Consider the following 27,011-nt stretch of genomic DNA (forward strand, 5'->3'; position numbering starts at 1 on the left):
ACTCCAGGCTGAGTATTTTCTGTCAACCACCACTCGCTGCCTTCTTAAAAAACATTCAGTTTCCAATTCAAACTGCTAAATCATCTTGATCCCCTTCCTCCGCATTTTATCCAACAGCCAACCATGTGAAAAATTATCAAAGGCTTTACTGAAGTCATGTACCCCACATCAACTGCCTTACCATCATCCACATGCTTGGTCACGTTCTCAACAAAACTCAATGACGTTTGTGAAACACGACCTGACCTTGACAAAACCATGTTGACTATCTCTAATCAAATGGTTGCTTGCATGATGTCTAAAAATCCGATGTCTTATGATCATTTCCAAATCTTTTCCTACATCACACGTAAGGTTCACTGGTCTATAATTACATGGGTCATCCCTACTGCCCGTCTTGAACAAGGGTACAAGGTTTCCAATCCTCCAGTCCTCTGGGACGAGCTCTGCAGAAAATGACAATTCAAAGTTCAAGGCGAAAGCCTCCACCAACTCCTCCCTACCTTCCCAGAGAATCTTTGGCTAAATCCTATCCATCCCAGGGAACTTAGTTACTTGCATACCTTCTAGAATTGATAAAACCTCCTCATTTTTAATCTAATAAACCGCATCACAGTCTTCTCCTCTACAATATTCTCCTTTTCCTGAGTGAAAACAGATGAGAAATATTTGTTTCGCATCACTCCGATGTCTCTAGGGTCCACCTCTTCCTCTGACTGGCCCAATTCCTATCCTCGTCACCCTTTTATTGCTCACAAACCTTTCGAAATCTTAAAGGTTCTCCTTCATTCTACCTGCTAAAGACTGCTCATGTTCCCTCCTTGCTCTTCTTAACTTTTTTTAAAATCCTTCCAACTTGTCTGTCCCTCTCCATTGCCTCCTCTGAACCATTTTGTCTTAACACTAGAACAGCATCCCTTTTAACAAAAGGTACAATTTCTTTAGTAAACCACGTTTCCCTTACCTTATCACTTCTTCCCTGCCTCACAGGGACTAGGTGTCAAGAACACGCAATATCTGTTCCTTAAACCAGCTTCGCATTTCGATTTTCACCAATTCCTGCATTTTACTACTACATTCTATGCCTCCGAAGTCATGCCTCATTGCATTATTATTGCCCTTCACCCATCTGTATTTCTTGCCCTGTGGTATGTACCTATCCCTTTCCATCACTAAACTAAAAGTAACCAAACTTTGGTCAGTCGCTTGAAAGTGCTCACCTACCACTAAATCAAGCACCTCCCCTGGTTTATTAAAATGTACCAGATCCAGTGTGGCCTCCCCTCTTTTGGGCCCTTCGACATACTGTGTCAGGAAACTCTTTTGCACATACTGGAAAAAAATCCATCTGATAACTCCATCAGAGTGTTATCGCATTTCCTGTGAATGTTGGGAAAGTTAAATCCCCCATAATGAACACCCTGTTCTTTTCATTCCTACCCAGAATCGTTTTGCCAATTCTCTCCTCCTCACCCCTGGAACTTTGCTGAGGCCTATAAAAATATCCCAGCTGTGTGATCTCTCCCCTCCTGTTTCTAACCTCAGCCCATACTACCTCAGTCGATGAGTCTTTGTCGAAAGTTATTTCACCCACCATTATACTGTCCTTGAACAACAGCCACACCTCCCCCTCTTTTGCAACCTTCCCTGATCTTAATGAAAGATCTAAACCCTGGAATCTGCCACATCCATTCCTGACCGTGCTCTATCTAAGTCTCCAAAATAGCCACAGCATCGAAATTCCAGGTACCTTTCCATGCTGCAAGCTCACCTACCTTATTCTGGATACTCCTGCGTTGAAGTAGACACACTTTAAACCAGTTTTCTATGCTCCAGCATACTCCTGTGGCCATGAAATCCTATCCATGCCTTCATGCTCACATCCTCTGGGCAGTGGAACTCCACCAAAGTCTCCCATCCCCCTGCTAAGCTAGTTTAAATTTTTCGAAACTTGAACCGATCCAATACATAAAAAAACCAATTAACAATTCCAATGCAGTAACATCCTGTTCAAACCCCTCTTGCCAAAAAGGTTGTTACACGTCGGAAGGAACAACATCCAAAGAGAGATATCAGAGAAAGACAGTGGAATCCTTTACTGAAGCTCCAGCACTCAAACAACTCGTGACTACTACAGCAAAAAAAAACTATAAAGCCTGCACTGTGAGAAATGCTCACTCCCCTTTCACCGTTACATGTGCATAACTTTTAAATTAATGACTACAGTGATAAGTCCATAAGTTCAAGAGTGTTTGAACTATAATTCAGACAAAAAAAGTTTTAATGGTTCATGATCAGTACATACAATTGTCTCATCAGTATTGCTGGCAAAAATACTGTTGAAGGTTTGCAGCACCAACACCAAGCTCCAGGACTCGTTCTCAATTGTGGAATATTTATTTTGATAAATATTTAATTTCCTAGACTGAACTTCGTATCTTCTCATCGTCCTCTTGGAAGAAGACATCACTCGCATCGATAGTGAACTTGATTCATTTCATGAAATTAGGCGTTGCTATTACTGGGGAAGTTGTTAACACACCTTTCAGGTTGTTAAATGGCTTCTGACAGTGTGCCATTGACTGAAATATTGTGCACTTCTGCAATAAGTCATTCAGTTGATCAACCACAATGCCAACATTATGTATGACTGTTTGATGAACCCACTCAATAGCAGAAATTGTCATAAGGTTCTGTTTGTCGATGGTTTGACTAACTCTCCAATAAGTAATCAGATATTAATTAAACGTTGTAACTGCATTGCCTTTGTGATCGTACACACATAACCGTGGGGCACCATTGTGCTATCTTTAAATACTCCCATGGGTGAGCTCCAGTTGCTGCAACTAATTTCGACTACACTGTCTTTGAGCATGCATTGAATCTCTTTTGAACCTGTGCCAACTTTAGAGGGTTAAGGATGCTGCACGACTGGAGCAGCATTTTCTGAATCTACATATTCATAATTAGATTTGTACTTCCCAGCATATTTCAACATAACTGTCCATATGATAACTCATTCATGTCATCTCGAATTTCCTCTGGAAGAGAGCTGAACAACTGATTCATTTCCTTTGAGAACTACCTCATTTTTAAAATTTTCATTTGAAGAATGTCCAATTCAAAATCCACTGAACTTGATTCTTCACTCTGTGGTTGTAATCAGGAACACATTCTCCTTTTTGTTTCCTTTCATGTCAAAATATCATTTGAGCACATTCACGTGACACCTTCTGTTACATTTCTTTATATCTCGAGTACTTGTTAAATAATTCAAATGACTCAATTTCCTTTCGAGTTGATAAATTCCACTAAAACTTGTTCTAAAACGGTGCAACTATCACTGAAAATAAATCTGACACTTTTTCTGTATTAGCAAAATTGTGAGTTTCTGATTTATTGTCTGCTTCCTATTTCATCTTATGCTGTGATATTTTATATGCTGTTGACCCTACATCACCACTATATTTAATCATTCAGTAAAATTGGTTACGTAGTCCAAATATATGGCCACTAAATTGTAACTCATTAGTTTATCCTTAAGTAATATCAGTGGTCATCTCACTTCATGCACAAAAGGGATACAAATGGCTTGAAGTTGTTCGAATAATTTTGTGTGCCTCTAATGGTAAAACGTACAACCGTAATCCCTTCATCCCAATCGTCTGGGTAATCTTTGACGATGAGCCCTCAACATAGTTTTAAATTTTGATGCCACCTGTCTAATGGTCCCTCCATTCTGCGTGGTATGCAGTTAATTTGAATTGCCTCATTCCTCAGCAATCGATAACTTCTCTGAATTACTTTGATGTAAAATCTGACCATTGATCTAATTGTATATCTCTGAGTAATTCGTACTGAGCGCAAAATTTGAGTTTCTTATTACAATCTTTTCGTTGCCATACTGTGTAATAGCTTTTTAAAATAGTAACATTGTGGGTGCACTCTGATTTCTTCTACGTGTACGCTTTTCAATACATTTCCTTCAGTTGTTCAGAACACATCTTTCTGCAGTATCTCAGTTAATTTCTCTGAACTTAATATATCCACTTCGTCCTCCACCTGTTCTTGCTATGTTTCGAACATTCGATGAGACATGACCTCTGATAATTCGCCATCAACTCCGTAACTGTATTCTTTGAATTCTCCTCCTGTTTCGATGGATGGCTTGGTGACTTCGTATTCTCACAGTCAAGGAAAGTCTCAGGATACACTTGCTGTAATACCTCAGTTGCCCGTTGTTACACTGGATTTTCAAAAAAAAAGTATTCAACTCTCCGACCTTTGATCCAGCTGTATTGTTACAAATGATAAACTATATTTCTGGACCAGATAGTTTCTCCAGTATTCCTCCCACCACTACTCCACTCTTCACCAAATACTTCAACTTCACTCTCCATAATAGAGCTCTTGTTGTCTCACTATGAATTAAACTTAGCTGCATTTATTTTTTCTGGTGATAGTCTTTCTGAGTTACATGTATCCTCATCTCTCATCATCAAATATTGACATGATCCCGGATCTGCTAATATTGTATCTGCTTTACCTGTTGTTCTTGGCCTCAGTGTATCAGCCTTGTCTTTGGAAGGAAATATTTTCAGAAGATGTGACAGTTCATCTAAACTAATGTCCGATCAGGCAGTACATTCTGGTGGAGCTTTTGAAGTCTCACTGTGCTTTCCTTTACCATTTTAATGAAATTCGCTGGTTTGCAATTCGATAGGTACATGGATAGGTGCTTAAGCTAGGACAAATGTTCAGTACAACATCGTGGGCTGAAGGGCCTGTTCTGTGCAGTATTGTTCTATGTTCTATGTTCTACTCTGTTTTCCTACATTTGCCTTCCCTGTGCCATTTTTCTAAAAGCCAACACCTTGACTTCACGTGACCTACTTTATTTCAGTGAAAACACCTGAGCCTTCTATCTTCTCTTTCTCCTTCATGGATTTTCTTGTTATCCTGAAAAAGCGATCTTTATTATCTTCGCAGTGATCTACTTTTCCCTCACCACCTGTGTATTTCTCTTTTCCCAATTTCTGCCCCATACATATTGAAATTGATACTGGAAGCCAAGGTTTCATCAATCATCAGTAGTTTCAACTGCCAGTCTTACCGTTTTCACTCTTTGCTCTTCCACATGAGTTCTCACTATATCAGGAAGCAACTTTTTTAACTTCTTCAAAATGTCATCTTGTGAACAACGTCATATGTTTAATTTGTGTTCAATACCCCTTTTCACCTATGAAAACTTTTGTGTTATTCTTTCCAACTCAATATTCGTTTGACCAGGTTTCCTCCTGATAGTGATGCAAATACCTCACTCGCACTCACTAGAACGTTTTTCGGATCGCAATACTCACATGATCACTGGCCACTTTATTAGTTTTGCCACAGTCTCAAGTGAGATGAAAACGTCTTCGAAATTCTTGTCATCAAAATATGGTAATGCTTGGATATAAAAAAAAGTTGGATTTGCTTATCATCACTACCTTTCTCACTCAGCCTACTTTCTACCTTGCCTTGTTATGGCCTGGGACGGACCACTCAAAAATGCTTAAGCAGGCAGCCCAGACAATAACTTGATAATTTGTTTCAGCAGATGTACAGTGAAAATTACCTGGAGTAAGTTAGCTGTTTTGACTACCAGGTTTTAAAACAGACAAAAATCTATTCACAAAATTACACAATGAAACACAAAGAACATCATAAAGAACCCCTACAGAACTCAGTTTATGCAAACTGGACTTAATTGCGCTGTTCTGAATGTACAGAACTGTGCCAATAAGCAATTCCCATGAAATCTGAACAGTGGAAATAGAGCAGATGCTTGTAGATTGTAGTTCTAAGACCAGATGGAGAGAGAGAGAGAGACACTTTCGAAGCCTGTTTGCCACAGCTGAAATCCTAACTAGCTCTGGACTGAACTGCTTACATAGAAATATGACCACTCCCCTTTCATTATACAGGTCTCTTCTAAAACATTACCACTTTGGCGACAATTCTAATCTGTTTACATGTAAACAAAAGGTCTCTCAAGATCCTTTTTCATCTCTGTACCAAACTAGACACGTCAGAGCCAGGAGGGTTTAATGATCCCCTGAAAAAATCAACGACGCAGCATCATTGAGAAAAGAACAGCTTTGAGAAATTAAACCGGCTTAATGACATCTCCCCCTTTCAAAAAAAGAATAATCATTATCAAAAATGGCTTCATTTTTAAAACCTTCAACAACAAACTGGTTAGTAATCTAAAACGCACATGTATGCTCTTCTAATAATACACATGCAAACATGTGCCATCACATGCAAATTCAGACCGTGGCACACCCACGATCGAATACCCCCGTATGTCATTCGATTCTCAATAAAATATCAGCAATTCAGCAATCACGTTTTGAAGACCAGCCGCATGCACAATTGTCAAATTGAATGGCTGCAACAAGCTCAATTTAAACAGTCTAGCATTTTTGTTCTTAATTTTTTTCCACAAATGAAGAATTGTTAGTAACAAAAACAGTGAAAAGTTGTAATCACAACATCACGCTTAAAGTCTGTCTCTCCACCGTTGAATATTCCTGTTGATGAATGATCAACTTTCTGGAAAAACATCCGATGAGTCTTTCGATTCACATGCCATCCTCCTGCAGGAGCAGTGCATCGAACTCCGCACCACTGGCGTTGATAACCACTTTAAAAGACTCATGTAATCAGGTGTGGCTAATAATTGGGCAGTGGTGAACACAGTTTTCAGACTGTCAAATGCCTTTTGACAGTCTACTATCCACTGAAACTTCTTGCCCTTAGTTTAACAATTCAGCATGCGGAGCAACCACATTGTTAACATTCAGCACAAACTTCTGGGAAAACCCACTCAATCCCAGGATCCATAGTACGGTGTTTTCTGTCGACGTGTGGAAAATTCCCCAATTACTTTCGTTGAGGCATCCCATGGGGCCATTTGTCCATGTTCAATACCACGACCATAAAGGTGACTTGGGCTTTGGATAATTCACTTTTAGCTCGATTTACCAGCAAGTCTACATTCCGAAGTTGATCCAGCAAGTCTGAAAAATGCCATATATGTAACTACCACGTGATACTAAAAATCACAGGGTCATTTGCCGAGAGGTGCAAGGGAGGAGCGGAGGAATTCTGGGAAGGTGAATCTACCGTTTAAAGGACTTACTTCAGGCGTCGGAGCCTCCATTTGCCAAGAGATGAGAGGGAGGAGCGAAGGAATTCTGGGAAGGTGTGTCTGACCCTTAAAAATAATTTTTTTAAGCGGGTGAGTCAGAAATCGTGGCATATATTGGCACCAATGATATAGCCAGGAAAGGGATTGAGGATCTGAAAAGTGACAACAGAGAGTTAGGTTGAAAGCTGAAGAGCAGGGCGAGGAGAGCAGTGATCTCAGATTTGCTACCAGAGCCATGAAATAGTGAGATGAGCAACAGTCAGCGAACGCAGCTTAACACGAGGCTACGAGGCCGGTGCAGGAGGGAGGGCTTCAGATACGTTGACCATTGGGATGCCTTCAGGGGCAGGTGGACCCTGTACATGAAAGACAGGCTGCACCTGAACTGGAGGGGCACAAATGTCGTGGGTGGGAGATTTGCTTGTGTGATTCGGGAGGGTTTGAACTAATTTGGCAGGGGGTTGAAATCAGAGGCACATGTTAAGAGGGGGTCAGTTGCAGACGGGACAGTGACAGGATTTCTTGAATCTATCAGGAAGTTTTGTCACACGATGAAACAAAGGGATCGGTTAAAGTGTGTCTGCTTTAATGCAAGGAGTCTCCAAAATAGGAGTGACAAACTTACAGCATGGGTCAGTAGTTGGGGCTGTGATGTTGTAGCCATAACAGAGTCGTACGTTTCACAGGGGCAATAATGGTTGCTTGACGTTCCAGGGTTTAGAATGTTTAGAAAGAACATGGAGGGTAGAAAAAATCAGGTGGTGCAGCATTGCTAATCAGAGGGTCCATCACAGCTACAGAAGCGAAGGTTGTTGAGGAAGGTTTGTCTACTGATTCAGTATGGGTGGAAGTTAGGAATAGCAAGCGAACCGCCAACACATTAGGGGTTTTCGACAGACCTCCTAATAGCAATAGAGAGGTTGAAGATCTCATAAGCGAGCAGATTCTTGAAAAATGCAAAAGTAGCAGAGTTGGTGTTGTGGGTGATTTCAACTTGGAGGAGAAAGTGAGGACTGCGGATGCTGGAGATCAGAGTTGAAAATGTGTTGCTGGAAAAGCACAGCAGGTCAGGCAGCATCCAAGGAACAGGAGAATCGACATTTCGGGCATAAGCACTTCTTCCTGTATCTTCCTGAAGAAGGGCTTATGCCCGACAGACCGACGAGGCGAGAGGCAATTTTGGATTTGGTGCTCTGCAATGAGCCAGGACAGGTGTCAGAACTCGCTGTGGGAGAGCACTTTGGTGAAACTGATCACAACTGCCTCACATTTAGCATAACCTTGGAGAGTGAAAGGAGCAGTTACCGAGGGAAGACATTAAGTGGGGGAAAGGAAATTATGACACTATCAGACACGAGTTCGGAAGTACAGACTGGGAGCAAATGATCCACAGGAAGGGCACAGCAGACATGTGGAGGTATTTAAGGAGCAGTTGTTGCGAGTGATGCACACAAGGGTAACAGTAAGGATCCTTGGATGACGAGGACAGAGGAAATTCTCGTCAAAAGGAAGAATGCAGTTTCCGTAAGGTGGAGGAAGCAAGGATCCAACACAGCTTTAGAGGATTACAGGCTAGCTAGAAAGAAACTCAGAATTGGACCGAGGAGAGCTAGGAAGGGGCACGAAAAAGGTTTGGCAAGAAGGATTAGGGAGAACCCAAAGGCATTTTACTCGTACGTGAGGAATAAGAGAATGATCAGGGAGAAGGTAGAACTGATCAGGGATAGCATAGGGAATTTGTGCGTTTAGTCTGTGCAGATAAGGGAAACCCTAAATGAGATTTTTGCTTCGGTTTTCACCAAGGAAAGGGAACTTGTTGTAAATGAAAGCTTAGAGGAGCTGGGATACAGTCTTAACCAGATCAAGGTTGATGAAGTTGATTAGATCGAAATTTTGGAAAACATTAAAATTGCTAAATCTCCAGGGCCAAAACAGATTTATCCTAGGCTGCTCCGTGAAGTGAGAAAGGAGGTTGCTAAGGCGTTGATGAGGATGTTTTCATCCTCACTCTTCACAAGAGTCCTACCGGAGGATTAGAAGGAGGCGAATGTTGTTCCTCTTTTCAAGAAGGGTAATAGGGAAATCCCTGGCAAGTATAGACCAGTCAGTCTTACACTTGTGGTCAGCAAAGTTTTGGAATGAATTCTGAGGGATAGGATTTATGACTATTTGTCAAAGCACAGTGTAATTAAAGGTAGTCTGTTTGGCTTTGTGAGGGGCAGGTCATGCCTTACAAATCTTATTGAGTTCTTTGAGGAGGTGTCAAGACAGGTCGACGACGGTTGAGCAGTAGATGTGGTGCATATGGACTGCAGCAAGGCATTTGATAGGGTTCCTCATGGTAGGCTCATTCAGAAAGTCAGGAAGTACGGGATATAGGGAGATTTGGTTACCAGGATTCAGAATTGGCTGGCTAACAGAAGGCAGAAAATGGTTGTAGATGGAATGTATTCTTCCTGGAGGTCAGTGTTGAGTGGGTCCCGCAGGGCTATATTCTTGGGCCTCTGCTCTTTATAGTTTTTATAAATGACTTGGATGAGGAGGTTGAGGGGTGGGTTAGTAAATTTGCCGATGACCCAAAGGTTGGAAGTGTCATCAATAGTATGGAGGGCTACTGCAATCTGTAGCGTGACATAGACAGAATGCAGAGCTGGGCTTAGAAATGGCAGATGGAGTTCATCCTGGATAAATGCGAAGTCATGCATTTTGGAAGATAGAACTCGAATGCTGAATATAGGATTAAAGACAGGATTCGTGGCAGTGTGGAGGAACAGAGGGATCTCGGTGTGCAAGTAAATAGCTCCCTCAAAGTTGCCACCCAAATGGATAAGATTGTTCAGAAAGCATATGGTGTTTGGCTTTCATTAACAGGGTGATCGAGTTGAAGTGCCACAAGGTTTTGCTGCAGCTCTACAAGTCCCTGATGAGACCACATTTGAATATTGTGTAAAGTTCTGGTCGCCCTACTATAGGAAAGATACAGAGGTTTTGGAGAGGGTGCAAAGAAGGTTTACCATGATGCTGCCTGAACTGGAGGGTTTGCCTTATAAGGAAAGGTTGAATAAGTTGGACTTTTCTCTCTGGAACGAAGGAGGAAGAGAGGAGACCTGATCGACGTACATAAAATAATGAGAGGAATAGATAGACTTAATAGTCAGAGACTTTTCCCCAGGGCAGGATCGACTGGTATGAGAAATCATACTTTGAAGATATTAGAAGGAAAGTATAAGGGAGACGTCAAAGGTAGGTTATTTACGCAGAGAGTTGTGAATGCATGGAATGCTTTGCCAGTTGTGGTGGTGTAAGTGGGGACATTTAAGCGACTGCTGGATATGCACATAGATAACAGTGAATTGAGTGGTGCATAGATTAAGTTACTATAGTTTACATTAGGATTGAATATCCGCAAAACTTAGTGGGTCAAAGGGCCTGTTCTGTGCCGTACTTTTCTATGTTCTATGAATGTAAACAACACAATTGGGTAAGCGGGCAATGACCCTATTAGTCACTCTCTGAAATATGGCTACATACCAAATGACATGACTTTGAACTGATACAGTTCATTTGGCATTACGAAAACTAAAATCATCTTTGCTATCTCTGGCAGGTGCTTGCAAGTATCGCTTGAGCAAGTCCAACTTCGAAAGATTAGTTCCTTTTCCCACTTTTTTGACACAGTCTTCCCACCGTGGAAGTGGATATGCATCAGTCTTTGTAACTGCCTTGACTTTGCGATAGTCCACACATAACCGTTGGGTACCAACTTGGTTTGGCACCGTGACGATGGGTGAGCTCCAGTCAATGTACCTCACTTCGATTATGAATTATTGGAGCATGCCCTCTATATCCTTCTGAACCTGTGGCAATGTTTAGAGGGTTATGCCCTGTAAGAATGTTGCTTAATCCGAAGAACATCTTCTATCTTTACATCATACAGAATTACGTTAGCACTTCTAAGTTTATTTTCACATATCTCCCCTTGTGATGTTAATAACTCTTACAGGTCATTTTGATATTCTTGTGAAATGTACCTCAATAATTTATCCCAATTTTGATAACTTCCTAATTTTACAATTTTATTTAAGGAATGTCCAATTCAGAATCCTCTGAACTTGGTTCTTCCTGCTGTAATCATTAACCCCCTCTCCTCTTGCTTTCCTTCCCTATCAAAATAACTTTTGAGCATATTCGCATGACACACTCTGTGAGATTTATTCCTGTCTGCAGTCATTGTCAAGTAGTTCAACTCACTCAATTTCCTCTCGATGTTATTTTGGCCACAAAACATTGCTTTGAAAGGCTCAACTTTTTCGGGGAGTAACTCCAATACCTTAAGCCCAGCTACAAAATTGGAAATTTTTGATTTCCTCTTCACTTCTTGTTTCATTGTATGCTGTGTTACTTCGAAAGTCTGTCCAGCCAACTCTCCAGCTCTATTTAATCGTTCTATAAAACTTGACACTTATTCCAAATGTGTCTAAATTCTGACTTATTATTTTCTATGTAATAAATTGTAATGGTCCTCTTACTTCATGCCTCAAAATTAATTCAAATCGACTGAATTTGACGATTCATTTAGCGCATTTCTGATCCCTAAAAATGAAACGGAAACCCCTTATACCAATCAGATTTATAATCCAGAACATATGTCCTCAACATGGTCATTAGTGTTTAATGTCATCTCTGTCATGCTCTGTGCGTTCCTGCATGGTACGCAGTAGCCTTGAATAGCTTGAGGCGAATTTTATCCATAATCCCCTTGAATAGTTTGAATGTGAAGTTTGATCCTTGATTTGACTGGGTCCCTATTGATAATCCGTATCCAATCTCAAAAAAAAATTAAGTGACTCCTGTACAACCCTTTTAGCTGTGATGTTGAGCAACAGGATTTACTCTCGAAATCGCATTGACATATCCATCATTATTACTAAAGGCTTATTACCACTTTTTGTGTGATGTCGGGGACCTATACAATCAATCAGGACCCTTGTGAAAGGTTCCTCAAATGCTGGAAAAGGAATGAAAGGTGCAGGATTTATTACAGCATGTGGTTTTCCGATTAGCAGACATGTATGACATGTCAGGCAAAATTCAACTACATTCTCGTGTAGTCCAGGCCAGTCAAGATATCTTTATGATTTATCCAGTGTTTTCCTCACCCCGAATGACCTCTTAGTGGTGACGCATGCTCTACTCGCAGTATCTCCTTTCCCTGCCCTGTTGGCAAAACTAATTTAGAGTCATTGAGATGTACAGCGTGAAAACACAACGTTCGGTCCAACCCATCCATGCCGACCAGATAACCCAACCCAATCTATTCCCACTTGTCTGCACCTGGCCCCTATCCCTCCAAACCCTTCCTATTCATTAACTCATCCAAATGTCTCTTCAATGTTGCAATTGTACAAGCCTCCACCACTTCCTCTGACAACTCATTCCATACACATACCACTCTCAGTTTGAAGAAGTTGTCCCTTAGGTTTCTTTTACATCTTTGCCCTCTCACCCTAAACCTATGCCCTATAGTTCTGGCCTCCCGACCCCAGGGAAAATACTTTGTTTCTTACCCTATCCATGCCCCTCATAATTTTGTAAACCTCTACAAAGTCACCCCTCAGCCTCCGACTCGCCAGGGAAAACAGCCCCAGACTGTTCAGCCTCTCCTTATTGCTCAAATCCTCCAACCCTGGCAACATCCTTGTAAATCTTTTCTGAACCCTTTCAAGTTTCACAACAACTTTCTGATATGAAGGAAATCAGGATTTCAGGCAATATTCTGACAGTGGAATACCCAGTGTCCTGTACAGCCGCAACATGACATCCCAACTTCTGTATTGAATCGTCTGACCAATAAAGGAAAGCATACCAAGCGTCTTCTTCACTATCCTATCTATTTGCGACACCACTTTCAAGGAGCTATAAACCTGCAATCCAAGGTCTCTTTGTTCAGCAACGCACACTCAGAATTTATCATTAAGTGAATAAGGCCTGCTGAGATTTGCTTTCTCAAAATGCAGCACCTCACATTTATCTGAATTAAACGCCATCTGCCACTTCTCAGTCCATTGGCACATCTGGTCAATGTCCTTTTTGCAATCTGAGGTAACTTTCTTTGCTGTCCACTACACCTCCAATTTTGGTGTCATCTGCAGACTTACTAATTGTACCTTGTATGCTCGCATCCAAATCATTTATGTAAATGACAAAAAGTAAAGGACCTAGCACCGATCCTTGTGGCACTTCACTAGTCACAGGCCTCCAGTCTGAAAAACAAACCCTCCACCGTCACCCTCTGTCTTCTACCTTTGAGCCAGTTCTGTGTCAAAATGGTTCGTTCTCCCTGTATTCAGTGAGATCTAACCTTGTTAATCAGTCTCCCATGGGGAACCTTCTCGAACGCCTAACTGAAGTCCATATAGATCACATCACTGCTCTGTCCTCATCACCATCTTTGTTACTTCTTCGAAAAACCCAATCAAGATTGTGAGACATGCTTTCCCACCCAAAAAGACATGTAAACTATCCCTCATCAGTCTTGCCTTTTCAAATGCATGTACTTCCTCTCCCTCAGGATTCCTTCTACCGATTTTCCCAGCACAGACGTCAGGTTCACTGGTCCATAGTTCCCTGACATGTCCTCACCACCCTTCTTAAACAGTGGCACCACGTTAGCCAATCCCCAGCAATTCATATGTGACTTCCAGCACCTCATATGTGACTATCGATGATACAAATATCTCAGCAATATGCCCAGCAATCATTTCTCTAGCTTCCATATAGTTTTAGGGTACACCTGATCAGGTCCTGGGGATTTATCGACCTTTATGTGTTTCAAGAGATAGAGCACTTCCTCCTCTGTAATATGGACATTTTGCAAGGTGTCACTACCTGTTTCCCTACAGTCTATATATTCCATATCCTTTTCCAAGTTAATACTGATGCAAAATACTCGTTGAGTATCTCTCCCATTTTCTCTGGCTCCACACAAAGGCCGCCTTGCTGATTTTAAGGCGCCATTATCTCTCCGTAGTATCCCTTTTGTCCTTAATGTAATTGTGAAAAATATTTTGGATTCGCCTTAACTCTATTTGCCAAACCTATCTGGTGTCCCATTTTTCCTCCTGATTTCCCTCTCTCGTGTATTCCTACTGCCTTTATACTCTTCTAAGGATTTTCTCAACCCTATCCCTATTGCATGCCTTTTTCCTCATTAATTGGGAGATCCCGGTGTTGGACAGGGGTGCACAGAGTTAAAAATCACACAACACCAGGTTATAGTCCAACAAGTTTTATTGGAAACACATTAGCTTTCGAAGCGCCGCTCCTTCATCAGGTAGTTGTGGAGGGCACAATTGTCAAACAGAATTTATAGCAAAAGTTTACAGTGTGATGTAACTGAAAGTATACATTAAGTAATACCTTAACAGTTTTTGAGGCTTTCATCTGTTAGAATACTATGATAGTTTCACTTCTTTCATGTGGAAATCACAAAGCCTTTTTTTTAAGTTGCATTCTCCGGTAAACTGAAACAATGGGTGTAAACTAGACAATATGTTGAAGGTGTTACCGTCCCGTGATCTCTGTCTTTGCCATAATGTTTAGACTGATTGGAAACTAAAAGTCAGATAACAATGTTTTACATGAATTCGTGCAGTTTTTGAGCAAAACACAATGCAACTCTACACGTCCATATTCAACCAACAAACTTACATGTATAAATATATGTGTGCATGTGGATCTTTGTGTGTTTGTGTGTGTGTGTGTGTGTGTGTGTGTGTGTGTGTGTGTGTGTGTGTGTCTGTCTGTCTGTCTGGGGGGTTCTGAGTGAGAGACAGTGCATATGTGTGTGTATGTGAGTTTGGAGTGTCTTAAGTCTGTGAGTCTTGCAAATGCACCCCCTCACAGACTTAAGACACTCGACACTCACATACCCACACATATACACTGTCTCTCACTCAGAACCCCCCAGACACACAAACACACGCGCGCACACACACACACTATACATATACGTTTATGGTGTGAATTTGGACTTGCAGAGTTTCATGGTACTTTGTTCAAAAACTGCATGAATTCATGTAAAACTCTGTTATCTCAAATTTAGTTTGCAATCAGTCTAAACATTATGGCAAAGACAGAGCACATGGGGGTTAATATCTTCAACATATTGTCTAGCTAACACACATTGTTACAGCTAACTAGAGAATGCAACTTTTAAAAAAAATGTTTTGTGATTTAAACATGAAAGAAGTGAAACTATCATAGTATTCTAACAGATGAAAGCCTCACCAACCAATTATGGTATTATTTAATGTATAATTTCAGTTATATCACACTGTAAACATTTGCTATTAATTCTCTGTCTGACAATTGTGCCCTCCAGAACCACCTGATGCAGGAGCGGCACTCCGAAAGCTAATGTGCTTCCAATTAAACTTGTTGGACTATAACCTGGTGCTGTGTGATTTTTAAACTTTCCTCATTGAGACATCATTTATTAAAAATAGCACATATGGATGCATTCACTCTTCTTCACTGCATATGCCTTTTGATACAACTGTTTTAACTTTTCATCTTTCTGCTGTAACTCAATAAGCATAGGAATCCAATCTTCTCTGAACTCTGTATCTTCACTTTACATAATTGAGCACTTTTTGTCTCACCATGAATTTCTGTTACCAATAACTTTTCTGGTAAATATCCGTCAGGTTTGTATTTCCTCTAATCTTTCAACATTAGAGACTGAGATGATCCTATGTCCCTTAATATTGTAACCTCTTTACCTGCTACTCATAACGTTTACCCTGTATATTTTTTAAGTAAATCTGGCACTTCTTGCTTATTCATCCTCTGATCATTTCGTACACCCTGAGGAGGTGTTTAGCTTCCAATGTGCTCTGTGTTACTAATTCAACAAAACTCCTAGGCTTGTCTGGTGTTCCTACCTCTGGCTTTCTCCTCGTCCACCAACACTGATTTTGTGTGGCCTACTTTATTACAATGAAAAAATTGGAGCGTTTTAACTTCTTTATCCCCCTCATGGTTTTCTATTTTACCCTGTGGTAAGTTATCCTTACAATCTTAACTGATATCTACCTTTACCTTGCGAATTTTTCTTTGCCCCCATTTCTATCCATCATGGACTGAAATTGATTCTGGAAACCAAACCGTGTTTTATAGACCAGCTCATAATCATCATCCACTTCAGATGCTAACCTTGCCGTTTTACCTCTCTGCTCCTCCACAGGATTTCCTACTACTTCCTCGAAAAGGATATCTGCAGCCTTTATCTACAGCCTTTTAAGCTAAAATTCCTTTTTAAGTGCCAGTTTCTGAAGTTGAAACGTTCTGTTTTGCTCTCTGTTCTGCTGCTCATTCTTTTCTTTCTCTTCTCCTGCTCTCTCCTTTCCTCTCTTCTGCTTTCAATCATAACTCAAACTATTTCATTTTCCGCTGCCTATTCATTCTCTATCACCTCTAACTCAAGCTGCTTCATTTGCAATTGGATTCTTGCCATCTCTATAGATTCTGATGGTTCTCCAATAAATTTCAATGCTGAGCTACTGTTGCAATTATCTCTCCTTTCCTCAGAAGCAGTCAGATCCAATCCTAGCTGGTCTTCTAATTCCTGCAGCTGGCGTTATTCACCTTCTGCAAACCTTCCTAAGTCACCTCATCCACTTCCAGAAAACTTCTAGCGACTGAAAGAGCCATTACTATCCCAAGCTTCGTCTACACAACCAAACGAACACCCGAAATAAAGACACTAGCACCAACCACTTGCTCATTAAAACACGCAAAGAGCCTCCAATCTGCTATGAACGAGGGCAAACCACTCAAAACATTCTTAAGCAGGCAGCCAAGACCACAACATTGCAATTTGTTTCAATAAGTTGGCAGTGAAGATTACCCAGAGTAATTTAGCTCACTTGACAGCTAAGTTTTAAAACAAACAAAAAAAGTATTCACAAGTTAAGAACCGAAACAGGAAGAACAGAGTAAGGAACGCCTACAGAACTCAGTCTTTCCAAACTAGATGTTATTATGCTGTTCCGAATATACACAACAGTCCCAATAAGCAAACCTCCTTAAAATAAAGAGCAAACATGGAACACATTTTGACAGGTTGAAGTTAGAAGACCAGAAGGGAAAAGTGAGTTTCACAACGTGTTTCAACATTGCCGAAATCCCAACCAGTTCTCGTCTGTACTGCTCAGTTGGAGAGTTGACCACGCTCCTTTCATTATTCGGCTTACTTATAATTCACGACCAGTTTAGCCTGAAGTCTCATATGTTTACATAAAAACAAAAGGTCTATCAAAATCCTTTTCCATCACTGTACCAAACTATTGACTTTGGAGACGGGAAGGTCTTATGACACCTGTGAGAAACAGTCAAAGACACAGTGTCCTTGAGAAAAGGTACAGCTTTGTTAAAAAGGACCGGCTATGTGATAACCTTCGTACATTTAAGTCGGCTTTCCTGTGTAGTAGCCATATTCTGAACTTCACAGTCTTTTTTATCCATTTTTCTCTCTCTATTGTTCCCTTACGTCTGCGAGGACCTTCATCTTTTTTTCTTTGTGTTCTGCCTGGACGATTCTCTCTTTTGTGTATTGTTCCACAATAACAATTATTTCCTTCTCTCTTTGCTGTAATTTTAAACATAACTCAAACTGTTTTATTTCCCTGTCATGGTTATGGTGATTTATCTCCAATTGAATTCTTGCCATTTCCACAGATTCTAATATCATTTCCAGCAAATCTAATTACTGCAATTACTTCACCTATTTCCACAGATAAAGGCACCCCAACTCCAGCTTGTCTGCAATTCACACAGCTTTGCCTTAGTCACATTTTGTAAAAACCGCTCAAGTCACTTCTTCCAACCCCAGAAAATTCTTCAAACCAAATGAATTCAACATCCGAAACAGAAGTTACTAACACCTAACACTTGCCATCTTTGAGTCCAACAATGCTAAACACAACCAAGAATTATAGACTTCTTCTCCTAATCTGATATGGTCCAGGACAGACACCCGACGCTCAAAGAATATCACTTCGACACTAACCTTCCCTTATTTTAAAGACAGATTTGAAATGGGTGCTCCAGCTATGATGAAACTGGTCAAATCACTCAGCTTCAAGCAAAAGGGAATTTATTTAAACACAAAGTTGAAACCCGAGCAAAAGACAGCAGAATTTAGAATGAATTATGTACTGGAAGAAGTAATCTACATAATATAGTGAGTATTAGCAATTAACTGGTAAAATACAGTAATATATTATAAACAGACATCTTGTCAAAAAGGTAAATCCAATCATATACTGTTACAGGGAGGAGGGAACAATATCCAGAGAGAGATTTCAGAGACAGTCAGCCCAAAACTTTACTGAAGTTTGCAATTCATATGGAATCACATACTTTGTGACAGCAGCAGCTAAGAAAAAAAACGTTATGCACCACGAAATGTGAGAACTGGCTACTCCCCTTCCACTGTTACACCTTCTGAGAAAAAAATACAGCTCGTCTCTTCGGTACCTCTGCCTTTGCAACCTCACTTCAAAACACCCACCGGCAAAATAACCTTTTCAAAGTGGCAACATCATCACATTGTATACATCTTGGCTCTCATCATAGAATGACACCATCACAAGTGCAGAAGAAACACTTCTTCCCATTGAGTTGTATAACCAAAACAACGCTAAATAAACTTTCATCACTCTTTCCAAGATGAGATCTCTAACCAAAAAAAACTTGGAGAAAGTTACATCGTCTGTTCAGCGGTGTCCATTTTGCCAGTAGATGTAGCAGTCAGAGGGTCGACAGTGAGAACTAGGGCCCTGCCGAGAAATTAAATTTAAAATTATAGACATTTTCCACGTGTGTTCAACTGCCTTAATTTTGCCAGTAGCAGCAGTAGTGGGAGAAACGTCACCGAGGACGCGAGACTGGCTGGGATGGTAAATGTAAAATTATATCAACTTAACGGGGTTGCTGAGGAAGTCAAGTAATATATTTGGGTGGTTGTGTTACCCAAAACACTACTTAGGTAACATAAGCTCCCCTTCCTTCGCCTCTAACTAAAAATAAGGTTCTGTGTGCCAGATTGGTAAGGGTAACAGGTTTCCTTTATTGTTTATTTTCCTACCATCTGTTTGGGAATTTAGAACAGTGGGAATGTCGGTTTGTGCAGTTGTCTGTTTCTCCTGCAGAATGTGGGAGATAAGGGTGAATACTAGTGTTCCTGATGACTTAATCAGCGAGAAGTGCACAAACTCCTGCTCCTTGAAAAACGCATTAGGTAACGGAAGTTGGAGTGAATGAACTTCGATCATTCGGGAGGTGGAGAAGTTTAATCGGAGCTGCGACAGGGAGGTAGTCAGATTTCAGGTAGAAGGAAAAAGACAGACTCGTTACTATCAGGGAATGGAATGGGAACCAGCAGGCAGTGCATGGATCCACTGAGAACGTTACCCTTAGTGACAAATCCAGTGTTTTTGGACATGATGGGGGGGGGGGGGGCGGGGGGACTTCCCATGGGGTACTGTTCTCTGGCACAGAGTCTGTCGCTGTTGCTCAAAAGGGAAGGGGAGCTGAGTAGAGCATTACAGACTCAATAGTTAGGGGGACAGATGGGAGGTTCAGTGGGAACGAGCGTTACTCACGGTTTGGATGCTGCATCCAGGGTGCCAGGGTTAGTGATATTTTATATTATGTTTCCAGCGTCCTTGAGGGGGACAGCGAGCAGCCCCAAGTCGTGGTCCACATAGGTACTACCGACGAAGGCAGGAAAAGGGAAGTTGTGTGGAATCTTAGTGCTGGAACAAACAGAGTTGTTATCCCTGTTTTTTGCCTGTGCAAGGGAGGCAAGAAATAGGGAGAGAGTGGAGTTGAACACGTGGCTACAGGGGTGGTGCAGGAGGGAGCGTTCCGGATACATGGATAATTCACACTAATTCTAGAGTAGGTGGGACCTCTACAAACAGGATGGACTATACCTGAACCAGAGTGTACCAACAGCCTTGGGGGTAGGGGTTCGATTCTGCTAATCATATTCGGGAGTGTTTAAACTAATTCAGCTTTAGGAATTGTCGTTCCAGTGTTCAAGAAGTTGAGAATTGTGAGGTCAGAACCATAGTTTCTATTTGGCTAGAGCTCACCAGCAAGCAGGAAAGTGTAGAGAATCGTGCCTGCTTCAACGCCAGGAGCATTCAGAATAAGGTTGGTGAACTTGCAGCACGAGGTTGTGGCCATTTCGAAGGTATAGATAGAGTAGGGACAGGAATGATTGCTGCAAGTTCCGGGATTTAGATATTTAAGTAAGAACAAAGGAAATGGTAAAAGAGGTGTGGCATTGTTAGTCAAGGACATTATTACAGTAGGAGAAAGGACATTTCACAATTTGTCTACTGAGGTAGTATGAACTGATGTTAGAAACGGGATACAAGAGTTCATCCTATTTGGAGTTTTCTAGAGGCCTCCAAATCTTTGCATGGATGTAGAGGAAAGGATAGCAAAGACAGTTCTGCTTCGGAGCGAGAGTAACAGGGTAGTTGTGATGGGAGTCTTTAAGCTTCCAAAGTTTGACTGGAAATATAATAGTTCAACTACATTAGATGGATCAGTTTTTGTCAGAAGCGTGCAGGATGGTTTCCTGATACAGTATGAACACAAGCAACAAGAGATGATGCCAAATTAAATTTGTTTCTTAGTAATAAACCTGGCGAAGTGTTAGATTTGGAGGTAAGTGAGCACTTTGGTGATAGTGACCACTATTCAGTTTTGTTTAATTTTGCAATGGAAAGGGATCGAGTTATTCCTGGGGAAAGGCAATTATGATGCGTTTAGGCAAGATTTAGGATGCATAGGATGGAGAATTAAACTTCAGGGATTGGGTACCATTCAAATGTGGAGCTTATTCAAGGAACAGCTACTCACGTCATTGACAACTATGCATCTGTCAGCAGCGAGGAAGTGGTCGAGCAAGGGCGTGTGGTTGACTAATGAAGTTGAATCTTTGTCAATCGAAATAATGCATCCAGGTTTTTATTTCTTCTTGTTCAGCTGGTAGTCACAATTCCAAAGCAGGATGAGATGTGAAGGCTCAGTTAGGGTGCATGACTGTTACACGCTGGACAGGAAAGGCCTCAAAAGAGAGATAAGAAGAGCCAAGAGGGGTCATGAAAAGTCATTGGCAAATAGAATCAACATAACCCCTCAAGTTTTCTATAGGTACGTCAGGAATAAAGTAATGACCGGATAAAGATTATGGCCAATCAAGGATAGTAGTGGGAAGTGGAGTGTGAAGCCCGAGGAAGTAGAGGTAGCACTAAATGAATATTTTTAGTCAGCATTCACACTGGAAAACATATAAATGTTGTCGAGGAGACTGCTGAGATACAGGCTACTAGCCTACACAACATTGAGGTTCACAAAGTGGAGGTGTTAGCAATTCTGCAAAATATGAAAACAGATAAGTGCCTTGGGCCAGATAGGAATAATCCTTATATTCTGTGGGAAGGTAGGGTGCAGATTGCAGAGACTTTTGCTTTGTTCAGTGTGTCGTCATTGTCTACAAGATTAGTGACAGAGACTGTAGGATGGTAAATGTTGTCCCATTTTTAAACAAAGGTAATAGGACGATGTTGGTAATTTTTGACAGTGAGGAGAAAGTGCGGACTGCAGATTCTGGAGATCAGAGCTGAAAATGTGTTGCTGGAAAAGCGCAGCAGGTCAGGCAGCATCCAAGGAACAGGAGAATCGACGTTTCGGACACAAGCCCTTCTTCAGGAATGAGGAAAGTGTGTCCAGCAGGCTAAGATAAAAGGTATGGAGAAGGGACTTGGGGGAGAAGCGTTGGGAATGTGATAGGTGGAGGAGGTCAAGGTCAGGGTGATAGGGCGGAGTGGGGTGGGGGCGGAGAGTTCAGGAAGAAGATTGCAGGTTAGGAATGCGATGCTGAATTCAGTGAGCCTTGCTTTGATTGTGGGTAAGTTCTTGGAAAAAAAGTTATAAGAGATAGGATTTATAATCATCTAGAGAGAGATAACGTGATTAGGTATTGTCAGCATGGTTTTGTGAAAGGTGTGTCGCGACTCACAAGGTTATTGAGTTCTTTGAGATGGTGACCAAACAGGCAGATGAGGGTAAAGTGGTTGATGTGGTGTATATGGATTTTAGTAAGACATGTTACAAGGTTCCTCACAGTAGGTTATTGCAAAAAAATGCACAACAATTTTGATTGAGGGTGATTTCTTAGTTTGGATCAGAAGTTGGCTTGCTGCAAGAAGGCACAGGTTTGTAGTTGATGAGAAATTTTCATCCTCGAGTTCAGTTAACAGTGGTATACTGCAAGGTTTTGTTTTCAGGCCACTGTTGGTTTGTCATCTTTATAAATGACCAAAATGAGGGCGTCGAAGGATAGCTTAGTAAACTTGTGAACGTAATAAAGATCGTTGGAGCTGTGGATAGTGCTGAAGGATGTTGCAGTTGACAAAGAGATATAGATGAGCTGCAGACCTGGGATTAGAGGCGGCAAATAGAGTTTAATGTGAAAACATGTAAGGTGATTCACTGTGGAAAGAGCAACATGAATAAAGAGTACTGGGCTAATGATAACATTCTTGGTAGTGTGGATGAGCAGAGGAAACTCAGTGTCCATGTATATAGATCCTGAAAGTTGTCACCTTGTTTGGCAGGATTGTGAAGAAAGCATATTCTTTTATTGGCTATTATTGAGAGAGGGGTTGAGTTTCGGAGCCACGAGGTCGTGCCTCAGCTGTACAATACTCTCGTGCGGTCAGTGTTGGAGTATTGTATACATTTCTCACCACCATACTTTACGAGGTGTGTGGATGTTTTGGAAAGGGTTGAGTGGAGATTCAGTAGAGTGTTGCCTGGTATGCAGGGAAGGACTTATAAGGAAATGCTGAGGGATTTGAGCTTGTTTCGTTAGAGAGAAGTGATTGAGAAGTGACTTAATTGAGACAATGGTGACAGCTAACAACAGGAGATATATTTTGAAATTGAGGGGTCAGGGGTGATAAATATAGGACAGATATCAGAGCAGTTTCTTTACTCAGAAAGTAGTCAGGGTGTGGAATGAACTGCCTGCAATGGTATTAAACTCGCCAAATTTAAGGGCATTTAAATGTTCATTGGATAAACGTGGAATATTGGAGGAGAAGTGGGCTTCAGATTGGTTCCACAGTTCGGTGCAACATCGAGGGCCATAGGTCCTGCAATGCACTTAATGTTCTTTGTTCTATGGTAACCGTCAATGTTAGGTCATTTTAAGTGCCCATTTGAGCAGTTTCTGAACGTTCTGACCATTCCTGCTTCAATTACCCTCCCCACGCCATTTCGAACGCCACACCACATAGCTTTTCTGCGGGAAGCATTACTGCAATTAACTCTAAACCACCTCCCTCCGACCTGAAAATGTGCTGTTTGGTATGTAACTTCAACTGAAGGCAACAACTGCATTCCCTCCACACTGACATACCCCTGATAATCTTGCACATAGCTATCAGATCACCCCACCATCAAATATCTGCTCCACAGAAAACGATGCTAGCTTATTGAGACTCTGGTCATCGTGTAAGCATTCCATTCCAGGCAACATCCTGCTGAAACCTATCTACATTCCCTCCGTATCATCACATCCTTCATATTATTTGCTTACCAGAACTGCTTAGAGTGTTCCAGCTGTGCCACGGCAGAAGTCCTGCACAACTCCAAAATAACTCCCGTTCTTATCAGATTCCATTCAGCTGACAAAGGTGCGTGCCCTCTATATCCATTACCCTGCCCTGCCACCTTTCGTATATGACCCCGAAGTACCTTCTAACCATTCCTTTTTTTAAACCTCTTGCTATCATCTAGGATTGGGGAGAATCCTGAAGCAAAGGGAACTGGTAGAGTCTTGAAGCCTCTGTCACTCTCGCATGATCTATCTGCATGCCTCCCTCTGTTGATGAATTTGAGGAAAGGTTCCCCAGAAGAAATTGCACACAAGCTTATCAGTTCAAACATGTGCCCATTGCGGTGTTGTTTGAGAGTAAAAGGTTATGGGGAAAGTATTATTGAGATGACTGCTCGAAATGTCAGCGCGCACAACACCACACGCTAAACGCAGTAAACTGGGAGCAGGATAGGTGAATGTTTGATGACGGGCAATAAAAAGATATGTTGACAGCTCTTTTACCATGCTGTAAAAAAAATGACAGTGAGAAACTGAAATGTGGCTAAATGATCACAAACGTAAAGTAAAACGCATTTCCATTTAGTAAAGATCCAACCACAGGCTCAGGATGAAAGTTTTCTCGCTAACCTGGGAGGTTTATTTCCAGACGTTTCATCACTCTACTAGATAACACCTTCAGTGGGCCTCAGGCGAATCAGTATACATGATTGTTGTGGTTCTGTTTGCCGAGCTGGGAATTTGTGTTGCAGACGTTTGGTCCCCTGTCTAGGTGACATCCTCAGTGCTTGGGAACCTCCTGTGAAGCGCTTCTGTGATGTTTCGTCCAGCATTTATCGTGGTTTGTCTCTGCCACTTTCAGTTGTCAGTTCCAGCTGTCCGCTGCAGTGGCCAGTATATGTGGTCCATATCGATGTGTTTGTTGATAGAATCTGTGGATGAGTGCCATGCCTCTAGGAATTCCCTGGCTGTTCTCTGTTTAGCTTGTCCTATAACATAGTGTTGTCCCAATCGATCTCATGTTGCTTGTCATCCGTGTGTGTAGCTACTAAGGATAGCTGGTCGTGTCGTTTTGTGGCTCGTTGGTGTTCATGGATACGGATCGTTAGCTGTCTTCCTGTTTGCCCTACGTAGTGTTTTGTGCAGTCCTTTCATGGGATTTTGTACACGACATTGGATTTACTCATCTGGGTATCGGGTCATTTGTCCTGGTGAGTTGTTGCCTGAGAGTGGCTGTTGGTTGATGTGCTGTTATGAGTCCTCGTGGTCGTAGTAGTCTGGCTGTCAGTTCAGAAATGTTCTTGATGTATGGTAACGTGGCTAGTCCTTTGGGTTGTGGCATGTCCTCATTCCGTTGTCTTTCCCTTAGGCATCTGTTGATGAAATTGCGGCGGTATATGTTTTTGGCACATAAATTGTAGAGGTGTTCTTCTTCCTCTTTTTGCAGTTCTGGTGTGCTGCAGTGTGTTATGGTCCTTTTGAACAGTGTCTTGATGCAACTTCTTTTGTGTGTGTTGGGGTAGTTGCTTTCGTAGATCAGGACTTGGTCTGTGTGTGTGGCTTTCTTGTTTCCCTTTGTGCTGAATTCTCCGTTCGGTGTTTTCTGTACCACACATCGAGGAATGGGAGTTTCTTGTCCTTTTCTTCCTCTCTCGTGAATCTGATTCCTGTAAGTGTGGCGTTGATGATCCGGTGTATGTTTTCTATGTTTGTGTTTTTAATGATTGCAAAGTTGTCATCTACATATCTGACCCAGAATTTGGTTTGAATTTGCGGTTAGATTGTTTGTTCTAATCTTTGCATTCCAGCTTCTGCTATGAGTCCAGAGATGGGTGAGTCCATGGGTGTGCCGTTGATTTGTTTCATATATTTGGTTGTTGAATGTGAAGTGTGTTTTGAGGCACAGGTCCAGTAGTTTGAGTATGCAGTCTTTGTTGATAGGTTCCCCATCTTGTTGTCTGTTCTGTATGTCCTGCAGGTTGGCTGTTGCTTCTCTGGCTTGGGTTTTGTCGATAGAGGTGAACAGTGCATTTACATTGAATGAGACCATAGTTTCTTCCTTGTTTGTATATATACTTCTGATGATATCCTAGAATTCCTGTGTTGTCTGTATAGAGTGTCTGGATCCGCTGATCAGGTGTTTCAGTTTCTGTTGTAGTTCTTTAGACAGTTTGTGTGATGGTATCCCTCGTAGCGATACAATGGGTCTGAGTGCGATGTCTGGTTTGTGCACTTTCGGTAGTCCATCGAATCTAGGGGTGATGCTGTTTTCAGGTTTCCTTCTCTGTAGGTCAGACTTGGTTATCTGTCCGTTTTTGTAGGTTCCTCGGTGTGTTGCTTATTGGTGAGCTGTGGGATGGGGGCAAACTCTCTCATTTTCTAGGTGTTATTGTCTGCAAGTAGTTGTTGCGCTTTCTGGATGTACTCTGCTTTGTCCAGGGTAACCGTCATTCTGCCTTTGTCTGCTTGTAGCATGATTATGTTCTTATCAGTACTTAGTGTTTTTAGTGCTTCCCTCTCCTTGGTGTTGAGGTTGTGTGTTTGTCTTTGCCTTGTCATCAGGGGTGTGATACTTTGTCTCACTGATTGTTGTGTCTTTTCTGTCAGTCCATTGTTTCTGAGTGTGCATTCTAGTGCTGCTCGGAAGTCTGCTGTTTTGGCGTACCTGTCTTTATCGTGGCAAAACCAACGTAGTGTACAAAATCGCATGCAAGGACTGCACAAAACACGATATTGGACAAACAGGAAGACAGCTAACGATCCGTATCCATGAACACCAACTAGCCACGAAACGACACGATCAGCTACCCTTAGTAGCCACACACACGGATGACAAGCAACATGAGTTCGACTGGGACAACACTACTATTATAGGACAAGCCAAACAGAGCTCAACTACGGAATTCCTTGCATGGCACTCATCCACAGATTCTATCAACAAAACATCGATCTGGACCCCATATTCCAGCCACTGGAACTGGAACTGTCAACCGGAAGCAGCAGAGACAAACCACTATAAATGCTGAAGGAAGCATCACAGAAGCGCTTCACAGGAGGCTACCAAGTACTGAGGATGTCACCTAGACAGGGGACGAAACGTCTGCAACACAA

Source organism: Chiloscyllium punctatum, chromosome 46 (assembly GCF_047496795.1).
Source record: "Chiloscyllium punctatum isolate Juve2018m chromosome 46, sChiPun1.3, whole genome shotgun sequence".
Classification (NCBI taxonomy): Eukaryota; Metazoa; Chordata; class Chondrichthyes; order Orectolobiformes; family Hemiscylliidae; genus Chiloscyllium; species Chiloscyllium punctatum.